Source organism: Passer domesticus, chromosome 2, assembly GCF_036417665.1.
Source record: "Passer domesticus isolate bPasDom1 chromosome 2, bPasDom1.hap1, whole genome shotgun sequence".
In the NCBI taxonomy this organism is placed as follows: domain Eukaryota; kingdom Metazoa; phylum Chordata; class Aves; order Passeriformes; family Passeridae; genus Passer; species Passer domesticus.
The window spans coordinates 2,457,522-2,472,171 of NC_087475.1; positions in this window are offsets into that span (position 1 = coordinate 2,457,522).

Sequence of the window (14,650 nt, forward strand, 5' to 3'; positions counted from 1 at the left end):
ATTTGAGGAAGTCCAAAGCAAAACAACACAAAAAATCAGAATATTCATTTCCCTGGATGACTGTTTAAAAAAAGATAATGAAACACTGAAGTGGTTTTGATTGGGGGGGGGGGGGGTCTGTGGAGTAAAGGAATGACAGAAGTCAGGGGGTCCACAAATCTTCCAAAGTTTTATTAATAAATTACATAACTGGAAATGGATATAAATTAATCCCTGATCTCCTATATAAGTGGGATTAGATAAAGGGGAAATGTGAAAGGGAAGAGGAAGGAAGGAAGGAAGGAAGGAAGGAAGGAAGGAAGGAAGGAAGGAAGGAAGGAAGGAAGGAAGGAAGGAAGGAAGGAAGGAAGGAAGGAAGGAAGGAAGGAAGGAAGGAAGGAAGGAAGGAAGGAAGGAAGGAAGGAAGGAAGGAAGGAAGGAAGGAAGGAAGGAAGGAAGGAAGGAAGGAAGGAAGGAAGGAAGGAAGGAAGGAAGGAAGGAAGGAAGGAAGGAAGGAAGGAAGGAAGGAAGGAAGGAAGGAAGGAAGGAAGGAAGGAAGGAAGGAAGGAAGGAAGGAAGGAAGGAAGGAAGGAAGGAAGGAAGGAAGGAGGAAGGAAGGAAGGAAGGAAGGAAGGAAGGAAGGAAGGAAGGAAGGAAGGAAGGAAGGAAGGAAGGAAGGAAGGAAGGAAGGAAGGAAGGAAGGAAGGAAGGAAGGAAGGAAGGAAGGAAGGAAGGAAGGAAGGAAGGAAGGAAGGAAGGAAGGAAGGGAGGAAGGGAGGGAGGGAGGAAGGGAGGGAGGGAGGGAGGAAGGGAGGGAGGAAGGGAGGGAGGAAGGGAGGGAGGAAGGGAGGGAGGAAGGGAGGGAGGAAGGGAGGGAGGAAGGGAGGGAGGAAGGGAGGAAGGAAGGAAGGAGGAAGGAAGGAAGGAAGGAAGGAAGGAAGGAAGGAAGGAAGGAAGGAAGGAAGGAAGGAAGGAAGGAAGGAAGGAAGGAAGGAAGGAAGGAAGGAAGGAAGGAAGGAAGGAAGGAAGGAAGGAAGGAAGGAAGGAAGGAAGGAAGGAAGGAAGGAAGGATGATAACCTTCAGCCCCAGCTCATGTGTTGATCCTGCTGATGGAGTTTCCAGAGTCTTCCAAGCTTCTCCATATGCCTAAAAATGTAAATGTCTTTAATCCTGTGAGACCTGACCATGAGCTGCTTCTCTCCCAGCACTCAGAGGGATCCCCTCCACCTTCCCAAGGAGTCTTTCCAGTTCCATTTATGGTTTTTATTTCCTTGTATTCAGAAATGAAGCATAAGAAGGAATCTTGCCTCCCACCTGGACTCACTGCTGCTGTTGGGATAGTCCAGGCTGATCCCAGATGTTGGAATTAATGCTCTTATATCATTTTATGCACCAAAAGGATAGAATTCTCAACTGGCACAGCTGAACTAAACCAACAGCAATGTTCCCAGTGTGGTGTCCCTTTGGGAATGCCGTTCTAGGCTTGTGGGAAATGGGAATGAGGGGGATATTGCCTTAAACCTGACCACTCTTTGACAAGCTGAGCCTACATTTAACAGAAGCTTGGTAAGTGCAGGCACCATTACCTCAAGGGGTAATGGCAGCTGAGATTGATCTATTGTGAGTCCTACAAATTTGAACAGTTACACTAAATGCTATTAAAATGTATGGAACCTCTTTGTCTTCAATTATTAAATGGAGTAATTTATGAAACCCAATCTCAATAACCTCACTGTCCTACTGGCCATCCCCGCTGAAAGGAAGAGTAAATGTAGAGAACATTGCTATCGATCCCTCCTGCAGGGGGGGAAAAAGAGGATCAGGCCTGTTAACCCTTCCCTGCAGGACAAAGTGGTTCACTCGTGGTTTCTTTTCCCCCCAGAGGTCGTGTCCTTCTTTCATTTCTGGGGTCGGGTTTCAGTCTGACAAGTGGTAATTGATTCCGCTGCTGGTTAGGCTGGGGGTAAGTGGGGGATGAAGTTTCAGTGAAAACAAATAGCACTTCACAGGTCTGACCTTTCCTCTTTAAGCTTTTGTTGTGGTTTACTTGGGATGTGCAGCTTAAAGACTGGAAACCAGCGGTGTCTATCTCAGGAAGTTTCACTTTTGGCCTGGAGTTAAAGCTGAGTTTTGGCTTTGGGGCTCTTCGGGGCTTTTTCCATCTTCTTTCCCATGATTTTGCATGAGACGTGAGGACGTGGTCCAGCAGAGCTGGGAGGTTCTGCCAGCAGGCTGAGGGTCACAGCTTGGGGTTTCAGTGTCCAGCAGAGCTGTTATGAGAGAAAACAAATCTTAAAATATGTAGGCAGCCACTGCTCCTCAAACCAAGCTTCTCAAACCAAGCAGGTGGCAAAGCTGCCACTTCTTTTCATGCTACAGCTCCCTCCTTTTACCAGCTCAGCAGCTAAATTTCATCTTTAATTGTCCCTCCTGGAGCTGCTCCGCGTGCCTGATGGAGGCTGGTTTCAAACCAGTTCAGTGGGCACTTCTGCAATAGATCCAGATCTTGCCCCTGGATTGCAGCACTGTGATTTCAGCTAATGAGAACCACTGCAATTCACCGAGGGATAAACACACTGACCTGTGTGAGAAGCTTTATTCTGCCTAGAACAGAAAGGAAAATATCCTCAGGGGCTCTGTCCCAATGCTTCCAGTCAGGGAGAGCATTTGGGCAAAGGAAGCCTCTTTATTTACAAACAAGTTGTTTTTGCCAAAGTCTGCCTTTATTTTAAGGTGTTCTCAGAGGAAGCTCAAGGCTCAGCAGCTGCCTCCAAAATGTTGCAACCCCCATGTGTTGCCAACAGTTGCAAGGGGAAAAGATTAATGGTTTTGGGGTTTGTTTTTGGTTTTTTTTTTTTTTTTTTTTTTGTTTTGTTTTGTTTTGTTTTTTTGTTTGTTTGTTTGTTTTGTTTTGTTTTTTTGGGAGTTTTTTTGCTTCTCTCAAGCATCTCAAATTTCTGAATATTCTTCTCTGCCACCTACAAGGAATGATCTTAAGCTGAAGGAGGGCAAGGATGGAGGGGATATTGGGATATTGGGATATTGGGAATTAGGAATTCTTCCCTGGGAGGGTGGGGAGAGGCTGGGATGGAATTGCCAGAGCAGCTGGGGCTGCCCCTGGATCCCTGGCAGTGCCCAAGGCCAGGCTGGACACCGGGGCTTGGAGCAGCCTGAGACAGTGGAAGGTGTCCCAGTGATGATCTTTAAGATCTCTCCCAACACACACCATTCCATGATTCCATAATTCTCTGGTTCTGTGGAAAGAAATCCCTGCCCTTTAATCTGGACAAAGCCACTCCACAAACACCAGAACATTTCAGCATTGTGCAGTTGGGGCATTAATTTTTATTTCTATATCTGTATTTAAAATTCATTGGAGAAATTGTGCCAGCACGTGGATGTCCAGTGAAATGCAAAGGATGAGGGATAATGACAAGGACTTTAAATCACAAAATGATCCAAATTATGCACCCAGATGTGCCAGGGATCTTTTAGGCTAATAAAATCTGTCACACTGTATGAATCCTTCCTATTTGAAGGAATGGGAACAAAAGGACATCCTGGAAAGGATAATCATAATTGCTTAGGTCAAATCCTGATTTATTTTAGCACAGACAGGAAATATTTAAACATTTGCTATAGCAGCCATGCATGCCATGAGCTGTATTTTGTTTAAAATAAGCAGCACAAGTTTTCCATCTTGATAAAAGAGGAACTTAATTAGATTGCTAAAATAAAACAAGACAAACAAAAGCAAACAGATGTAATAGAAAACATCTTGGAAAAGGAAATTCATGTTGCAAAAATCTCTTGACTAATCATAAAGTGATGCAGATTTGAAAGGAAATACTGTGATTGCATTTTGACTCCTCTGAGAAGTCAGATATTTGGAAATATCCAAGATTTTTAAGAAATATTTCCTGCTGTGCACATAAAAACAAATTGCACACTCAGAGACTCAGGTCTGATTCTTATCTTTCATTTCAGTTTTGGACTCAGGTGAACCACCTGTGTTTCGCAAGGGTAACTCCACATGCAAAGATGGGCATATTTCTGATTTTTCTGGATGGTTGTTAGTGTTGTTTCTCTGTTACAACCACCTTGAAAATGGTGCAACTGTGTCAGCACTCAAGTTCAGCTGTTTGCTTAAAACAGGGCAGTGTGGATATGAATAATCTTTTCCTATAGAATCAAAACTCATGGAATAGTTGAGTTGGAAGGGACATTAAAGATCTTCCAGTGCCACCCCTGCCATGGCAGGGACACCGTCCACTGTGCCAGGCTGCTCCAGCCCCAGTGTCCAACCTGGCCTTGGGCACTGCCAGGGATCCAGGGGCAGCCCCAGCTGCTCTGGCAATTCCATCCCAGCCCTGCCCACCCTGCCAGGGAAGAATTCCTAATTCCCAAGATCCCATCCAGCCCTGCCCTCTGGCACTGGCAGCCATTCCCTATGTCCAGTCTCTCCAGCCCTTGGAAATTGTCTCTCTCCATCTTTTTTGTCATCTCCTTCAGGCCCTGCAGGGTCACCCTGAGCTCATCCCAAAGCTTCTCCTCTCCAGAGAATCCAAATTCTCCCAGCCTTTCCTCCCAACAGAGTTCTAATCTCGATGGTTTTCCTAATTTTCCTTAAAAATGAAGGAAAAAAAACCATATTCTGCATCCTCTCACCAGCCCAAGTCAGCAGCAAAGTGATGCCTGTGGGGTTTCCTGTGAGTTCTCTTAGTTTGACATGAATTTTGGTGAGCCAAATGGAAGCGCAGGCAGGCAGAGAGGAACAGAGGTGGGAATTCAAACATTCCCTGGTTTTTTTATTAACATTTTCCAGCTCCTGCCCTTCACACTTCAGGGAAAGCAGTAAGGGCCATGGGAAGTGGGGTATGTTTTGTGGTAGCTTGCAGCCAACTGCCTGAGGAAACACAGCATGGGATGGTCTAAAATCAGCAAGAAACCTTGGAAAAAAAGCTCTCCAGCTACTGAATACCAACCCTCTGTTTGTACACACCAGAAACATTAATTTTCCCTTTTTTTTTTTTTTTTTAGGGAAGCCTATCAATAAACAAAGAAATAGTAAATTTGCCAAATGAGCTGGCCCAGGCCACACTCCTGAGGGGAAATGTAAGAAAATAAACTTCCAGGTTGGCACTGATGTACACAGGGTGGGAATCCATTATTTTTATCTTCAAATCCATGATTTTAAGCTGCTAAATCCCACCCCTCTGGTTGTACATACAAGCTACATTAATTATATTGGAAGTTTGGGGGTTTTTTGGAAGCCTAGCAATAGACAAAGAAATAGACGCAAATTTGTTAACAAAAGGGCCACACACCTGAGTACAAATGTAAGAAAATCAGCTGCCAGGTGATTCCTTGTCATTGTTGGCACTGATATTCTCAAGGTGGGAATGTCCTGGCTGACAAATCCATGATTTCAAGCTGCTCAGCTGCTGGAATGACATCCCTGAGTCACATCTGACCCAGCCCCGGGCTCTGCTGGTGTCTTGGTTTGAACAGACAGGTGTCTGCTAAGGAAGGCAGGAGCCACCCTTGAAATGGGAAATGTAAACCCCCTTCTCTGAATTATTATAATTTTGAAATTAAGGGGTTCTCAGGCAAAGATATGGGAATAGGAATAACAGTTCTTTATTTGGAAAAAAAATTAAAATAAAATAAAAATGCAGGAATACAAAACAGCACTGACAGAATTAGAATAGGAGCTGACCCCCTGTGGGTCAGGGTGGTGGCACAGTCCCATGGGGGCTCAGCCCTCCTGCAGTGCCAGCTGTGCTTCTGCTGGAGCAGGGATCCTGCACAAGGCTGCAGTTTTCCTCTGCAGCTCCAGGGCTGCTGGAGATGGGCCTGCTCTTCCTCTGGCAATGCAGGGCAGGAGAAAGCTGCTCCTCTGGGAATGCAGTGGGCAAAGGCTGCTGTGCTGTTCCAGGCTCAGATTGTATCCAGGTAGGAATGCTTGGCTCCTGCCCTGGGCGGAGCATCTCCCCATGGGATGCTGGAATTTGATCAGCCCTGCAGGGACACTCAGTGGCCATGGACAGCAGAGATCTCCTGGAGGGAGGATTGGCTGTGGGACAGATAAAGAGAAAACTGCCCCATGAACAGCAGAGAACTGCCCCAGCTCAAAAATTGAAATAGAATTCACACCCCGAGCTAAACCTTCCAACCTGAGGCAGCCGGGGTGGCACAAAGGCCTGGGCCTTGTCAATGAATATCTGTGGGCATTTCCAGCTCTCTGTTTCCCTGAGCCATGAAAAACTGAGGAAAAGCAGAGTGTGGAATGCTCAGCTGGAGCCTGACAGCCCCCAAACCTGACAGCCTGACAGCCCCCAAACCTCTCCTTGCCCTCACATCTGCCCTGATTTTGGGAGCAGATTCTCCCCAAGCTCTGCCTCCATCAGGGCCTGACAGGAACAAGGAATCTGTCACAGCCCTTCTCATAAATTTTAGGAAGCTTTTGCCCTGCCAAAGCAAAGAAATTAAAAGCTGTGGCCTGAGAAGGACATGGGAAGAACCTGCTAGGAGAAGGGTAATTAATGTTCTTAAATGAAAAATTGAAAGATCGTTCGTCATCTCCAAAATTCAGGCACAGTGTAGCTGGGGTTTGCAGCTTCACCCTCACACTTTTCCTGCTTTTATGAGCCTCCAGTTTTTGGTGCTGGACAAAAACCCTGGATTTATTTGCTGAAATAAAAAATCTTCCCCTTTTCTTTGGTGAATTTGTTGCTCTGTTTCAGGCATTTATTTATTTATTTATTTATTTATTTATAGTCTGGAAGAGGAAAGGGGAAAATTATGAATTCTGAGAATTTCCTGCCTCTCCATGTGGCTGACAAAGGATGAGGGAAAAGCCAATTCTGTGGAGAACAGATAGGAGGGATTTAATGTATCCCTTCAAACCCTCTTCCAAATAGTATAAGAGGGATAAATTGGATATTTTGTGGACTGTTTGGGATATAATAAATGGGATATAAGTGAAATAAATGGGATATTTTGCTCCTGAGCCTCCCCTTGTCAGTATCCAGGAAGGACACAGACAAACCTGAAAGGCAAGTGAGCGAAAAACCCTGAAAAAACCCTCTCAGTGCAATCCAATCCTCCCTTCCACACATGGGTGGCCCAGGAAAAGCATTTCCCTGACAGAAAACAGTGGAAAAAGGTATTTAAAAAGTGATATTCGAGTGGGGGAAAGCAACTCTCACTTGGTAGAGCATAAGCCAGATTGCAAAAACAATCAGCTTTTACTCAGGCAATAAAATAAGAGGCCAGGACGTCAGTGATGAGTAATATTAGTGTGCTGTGTGAAGAAATGTTCTGGGAGACAAAAACCTTCCATTTAATGTTTTCCTAAGGGTTGTTAGGTTCAGAACAGCCCTGCAAACTTGACCAGTTTTTCTGTCTCTGAATGGAAGCTGAACTTTTTCCAGAATCTCCTGGGATTTCGAGATCTACGTAAGAAAGAGTTTTATAGAGAGGCACTTTGCGTAGCACAGAACACACTGCAGGAGCCCTGAAGACAGAAAACTAAACTGAAATAATAGAAACAATAGGGGGAAAAAAAGATATTTAGGGTGTTTTCATGGAAAACAAGAGCACAGGGTGCTGCACCCTGTGTGGAAGAAAAGAAAAAGAAAAGAAAGAGAACATTATCTGGGTTTTTTGGGTGTTTTTGTAGGTGGTTTTTTTTGTTTGTTTGTTTTTGGTTTTTTCTTTTTTTTTTTTTTTAATTTTTATTTTTCTTCTCTTGAGGAGGAAAAGTCAAAACACTGGAAAACCTGAAGGATTCCAGGCAATTTACCACAAAAACCTTTAGTTATAGAATCATCCTGTCCCTCTACATCCAGCAAGGGAGGGTTGGGAGGTGAAATATCTTTTTAGGAAGCAGAACTATGCAGAAAATGAAGTTTTATTGAAGGGTCTTAAAGCTCTGGGCAAGGCTCATTTGCCAAGGGGCTTAACTTTGGGGATGGATTTGGGAAGTTGGCATTTTTCTGTTTATAAATATCTTTGTTGCTCTGACTTTTGTTCTACTTCTGGTGCTTGCATCAGCTCCCATAGGGAAGGGACTGTCCTTTATATATCCTTTTTTATATTATTTTAAAAATCCTTCTTGGATGTTTATTCAGCATTGAATACCCCAAAACAGGGTATTTAATATCCCAGAGTCATTTAGGTTGGAAAAGGCCTCATTTAGGTTGGAAAAGACCTCAAAAATGAAGAGATTTGGCAAAGTAATTCCCACTGATTCCGTGAGATCCCCCAGCAAACCTGGGAATAAATCCAGCAGCCTGACACCTGCAGTGCCAGTGATCCCTAAATCATCATTTTCACTCAGGAAAACAACTTTTATCTTTTCCAAATCCAACATTAACCAAGAGAACAAAGTTCAGGGAGCCTTTTTTTTAAATAAAGCAACAGTAAAAAGCAGCATTGCCCTTGGTAAAGGGTGTGAACTCCTTCAGTGCAGGGAAAAGGCTGGCAAAAATCACATTTGCTGTGTGTCACTTGGAAATTCTCCCCAAAACAGGGTCTAGGTTTAACATTTATCACAATGCTCCACATTTTATTATTTATCTACAACTCACAGCGCATTGTTCACTGCACTGCAATCTCATTTATTAAAAAGCTTTAAGTGACAGGGTGGGTAAAATTCTTACTTAAATAAAATTTAATGTAGAAAAACCACTGTTTGCTGCCTGAAAACTCTTCCCTCATTTTCACAACATTTCTGCTTCTCATCACTAAAATTAACAGCTCAACTTAATGACCCAAAGGAGGGATTTTAATTTGGGAAATCAACTTGTCTCACCCTCCTTGACCACATTTTGCTAAATGTGTTCAATTATTTACATGGAAGTGGAAGAACATCATCCCTGAGTGTCCTCCCTGCAGAGAATGCTCACAGCAAGGGGGTGGGATGAATAATTTCAATTTCAGAGAAGTTTTTCCTCACTGGCCATCAGCACCACAGCCCAGGAAGGGAGAAAGGTTTTGTTTGTACCAAACACCTTCAGGGAAGAGAGGAAAAAATGCTGGGCAAGGAAAGACCTTTCCCAAATCTTCCCAAAGTCAGTGGGATACGCATTTGAGGATTTGGACAGAAAATCAAACTTATCAGAACACTTGGAGTTGAGCTTTTAAGAAAGAAAAGTCTTTTTTTTTAGCATTATTTGCCCACACAGGTAATAGAATAGAATCCCAGAATCCCTAAATCATTGAGTTTGGAAAAGATCTCCAAGGTTATTGAGTCCAAGCTCTGCCTGATCTGAGCACTCAGAGATCTGAGTGCCACCTCCAGGCCTTGCACACCTCCAGGGATGGGGACTCCAAACCTCCCTGGGATTAATTGTTTCAACCCAAATTTATATTTTAACATTAAATCCCATATTTTCCCAGTTTTTACTGATGTAAATGATTTCTCTCTCTCAGCTTAGGCTGAGATGGCGATGGGGACTCCAAACCTCCCTGGGATGAATTGTTTCAACCCAAACTGATATATTCACATGAAATCCCATATTTTCCCAGTTTTTACTGATGTAAATGATTTTTCTCTCTTAGCTTGGGCAGCCTTACTCTGAATTTGATGCTGTTGTACTTTTAGTTTCCCGGACAGGCCATTTCATCAGTGTCTGAGCTCACCATGAATTGAATACTAAAATGGAAAATCAATGTGTTCTGACCCAAACTGGGCTGGAAACCTTGGATTTTCAGGAACAAGAGGGAACCAAGTCAATCACCTTGCAAGCAATAAAGAGCATTGATCTCAGTCAACAGCCAGATTTCATTTTTAAAGGTTACTGAGGGCTGAAAGTGATACTTGAGATGTCACGGATCACGTCACTGAGTTTTTGCAGGATACAAAGGTCTCCCTACCTTTATTCTCTAACATTTGGCAGCCACTTTGGAGAAAAACACAGAGGGGAAAAAACTGAAGGAACACTTTCTTCCTGGAAAAAAATCAGCCCGGAGAAGGGAAGGTTTTGGAGTGACCTCATTGTGACATTCCAGAGCCTGAAGGAGTCATGGGGAACATGGAGAGAGAAAATTTCCAAGGGATGCAGGGACAGCACCCAGGGAATGGCTCCCAGTGCCAGAGGGCAGGGCTGGATGGGATCTTGGCAATGAGGAATTGTTCCCTGGCAGGGTGGGCAGGGCTGGCACAGGGTGCCCAGAGCAGCTGGGGCTGCCCCTGGATCCCTGGCAGTGCCCAAGGCCAGGCTGGGCACTGGGGCTGGAGCAGCCTGGCACAGGGGAAGGTGTCCCTGCCATGGCAGGGCTGGCACTGGGTGGGCTCTGAGGTCCTTCCAACCCAAACCCATGATCCTAATGATCCCATGATCCTTCCAACCCAAACCCATGATCTTAATTCAGATTAGAAGCCTGGATGGAGGCAGAGCTGTGCAGGGTTTAAAAGTGGGTGCGATGCCTTGTGAACGCTGACCTAGAACAGAGACTAGACGGAGCCAAAGAAAAAAGTGGAAGTGTCCATGATCCACCACAATCCGTGGAAAGGTGGCAGGGATCCCACTCCTGTCGCATTCACATTCTCTGGAAAAATCCCTTCGTCCAGGATTTTTCTCCTGGGAAGCTGAGAAGCCTCAGAGAAAAGGAGAACAATTCTTATCTCATTTGCTTCTCCCATGTTTTGCTGTTTTGGAATGTGTTTGGAGATTGTTTACCCACAGGTGATTGTTTCATTGGACTCTGGTGTGATTTGTTTTGACTCAATGGCCAGTCAGGGCCAAGCTGTGTTGGGACTCTGGAGAGAGTCACGAGTTTTCATTATTATCCTTTTAGCATTCTGTAAGTATCCTTTCTGTATTCTTTAGTACAGTTTAGTTTAGTATTCTTTAATATAATGTAGTATCATAAATAATAAATTTGCCTTCTGAGAACATGGAGTCAGTTTCATCATTCCTTCCTTCATCGGGGCACTCCACAAATACAATATTCTCCTCTCCTTATCAGTATGGCAAAGCCCACAGGTAACTGGAATCAACAATTTTGGGGAAAAATTGCAGAAGAGCTGCTATTATTTAATCTTTTTTTATTGTTCTAGGAAAACACTGGGAGTCTTCCTGGGGCCTTAACAAAGCATTAATCATGGCTTATTTAACTATGATTAATCCCTCAGGGTTTTCAACTTCTGATTTTATATTTTTTTACATCATTCAATTTAAGAGATCATCTTCTAAAATGCTTCCCAAGGAATTCAATCCCTGGCAGTGCCCAAGGCCAGGTGGGACTTTGGGGCTTGGAGCAGCATGGGACAGTGGAAGGTGTCCCTGCCAAGGCAGGGGTGGCACTGGATGATTTTAAAGGTCCTTCCAAATAAATTCTGTGATTTTTTAATTCTATATTGTCTCCACTTTTGTGGATGTTTTCCCACACTCTGTTATTAAATTCAGCTTCTTTCTCTCTGGACATGTGATAAAATCTCACTTACCAAAAATCCACCAAAAATCTGCTCAGCACAACATCAGCCCACTCTGGAATAAGTGTGACTCCTTAAAATCCTACCTTCATCCTCTTTTTTGGGGGGGAAATTGCAAAGTAAGGGATGAAATGCAAGGTTTTGGGCTGAGAAAAAAAAAGGGGAATAATTCCCCAAAGCACCTCAGAAATCAGCAGAGGAGGCACCTCCCTGGAGGGCTGAGATATCTTTGGCTCTGCTCCTCTTCTGACCACACAGAGGTTGCAAAATTCCTTCATCTCCAGCATCCCAGGGTCCCAAGGAAAATAATTCTTACCTTCATTCTTCTAATAAAATATCTACTAATAAGCTACTAATAATATCTATTAATATCTTCTAAATAAAATTAAAAAAAACATAATCAACCACAAATAACCTACAATTTAACACATAATAACAGAACAATAATAAATAATAACATAATAATAAATAACAATACAAATAAGATAATAATATTTAATACAATAAATAATAATATAATAAAACAATATAAATCATAATAATAAATAATAACACAAAGAAAAGTTATAACATAAAAATAATAACATTAATATTTATTATAATAAATGATAGAATAGCGAAACAATCACACATAATAACAATAACAATTCATAACATAAATAATAATGTAAATACAGATAATATTAGTGTTAATATTTAATATAATAAATAACAACATAACAAAACAATCACAAACATGTTAAACACTAGTACAAAATCAGTCATTTCCCATGTCTTTTAACCCAAAAAATATAACTTAATTACACCTTTTAAATATCTTAAAAAGTTTTAAAAAACATATATATGTACAAAATAAATACTCAATCATCATTGCAAAACCAAAAACAAGTAAAAAATAAAAATAAATTAAAAATCAATTACATTTTTTAAGAAAAACCAATTAAATCAAACCAATTTTAAAAATCACCAATAATAAACTAACAATGATTTTAACTTATTTTAAAAAAACCCTACAACATTAAATCTCCCTAAACCCTCACACCTAAAGCCCATAAAACCTTAAAAAATTTAATAAAACCTTTCAAAAAAACAAAACAAAAAACCAAACCAAAAAAAGAAAAAAAAACACCAGAAAAACCCCAACAACAAAACAAAACAAACAAAAAACCAAATACAAAAACAACAAAAACCAAACAAAACAAAACACAAAGAGGGAGCCCTGGGGGGCGAATCCACACCAAGTGCTGCTCATGACTCCTCTCCCATGGAGCCCTTCCACATCTCCAGCAGATTTTACAAAGAGAGGAAATGTTCTCCAGAAAACAACATTTCCCACAGTTGTCTCTAATTGCTCCTGCCCTCTGGATAGGAGGTTTTATTTTTACTGTTGCCTGATTGAAGCTGTGCCTAAAATCTCAGCCCCCAAATTGCCCAATCTAGCAAAAGTCAGCAAATGAAATCCATGCAAAAGAGGCTATTCTTGTTCTGTTATTATTTGGGTTGTTCCCACATCCCAGAGCACACTTTCCCATTAGCAGGGTTGGGAAAAGAGCTTTGAGCAGCTGCTTGTGGGCCTGGCGTTATTTGCTTCATATTTTTTTTTTAATTATACTATACTATACTATACTATACTATACTATACTATACTATACTATACTATACTATAATATTTTCCAATATAATATAATAGCATATAATATAATGGTATATAATGGTATATAATATAGTACATTATATTTCATAACATAATATAATATATAACATATTATATTATATTATATATATAACATATTATATATTATATTTCCTATATATTATATATTGTATTTCCTATATAATATAACATATACAACATATAATATGTTATAATATATAATATATAATATATAATATATTATATATTATATATTATATATTATATATCATATATATCATCTATTATATATTACATATTATATATTATAATACATTATATATCATATTATATAGGAAAATATTATCTATATAATGTATATTATATATATAATATGATATATAATGTATTGCATTTCCATATTTTGTATATAGTATATTATATTTTATTTTTTTTTAATAGCAGAAAGGTGGAAGAAAGGAAAGCAGGTAAATTGACAGGCAAATCTCTGTTTCTATCCCTGCACAAGGCAATACATTTTACAAGCTTTAGATAAAAAAGCAAAGCATCTGCTGTCATTAAAGATTAATTAATGAAACAGGAAAGAAGAGACAGAGAAAGCAGAACATCCTGATTCTTCTTGGGATGTTTCCCTCAGTCCTCCCAATGTTGTCCTGGCAAACTCCCGGTGTTTAAAATCCCAGCACAGGGATCTGCTGTGCACATCTACTCCTGGTTTTCCTGCTCTTTTTTCCCCAAGAAAATTGGAAATTCCTCTGATTATCCAAAGAAACTAATTGTTCTGCTCTGCTGGGGTATATGAATGAAAAGAAAGAAATATGGAATAAATCTGGATTTTATAATTTAATTTTCTACATTTTAAAGTGGCAAAGATCTTTCATTCCCACCACTGCTGCTTCTTCCTTCTCATCCTGATCTCAGTCTCAGATGGAAGCAGGATGGAATTCCTCATTCCTCGGGATCCCAGTAGGAAAAGAATTCACCTACTCTCCAGGAAATATCACAATATCAAAATATAAAATCAAATATCAAACAAAATATCCAAATTTTGGCCAATTTTTGCAGAGGGAGGTAGAAATCCCTACCCCTGCTGAAATCAAAAATCCTGTTGCCACCAAAACTCTTTTTTTCATATCCACAAGGACAGCATTTCCCTGGGTTTAGAGGGCCCAGGGAAAGGAGATTTTCCAAGCAACAAAACCAATTTCAAGTTTAAAAACCTGAGATTCATCTACATTTCCTTCATACAGCTGTATTTCCATTCTCATTTAAGGTTCATGATCATCACGAAGATCAGGAGGAAGGAAAATGAAGAAATTAAAAATCGGGCAAAAAGATTATTTGAGGCAGATTTATTCTTGTTAAAAAGAAAAAAAAAAGTGCAACTTAGACTTGCAGGCAGTTCAAATGTTGTTCAGAGAGAATAAATCTCCTGATAACACCACAATTTCACTTTTTTAAAGCAGAACTTCTAAATCATAGCACTGTTTTATGAAAACTCTGTGTGCACACAGCAAATTTTCCCTTTTTTGCTACAAAGTGACTGTTTATTCCCTCAATGCCTTATTTATAA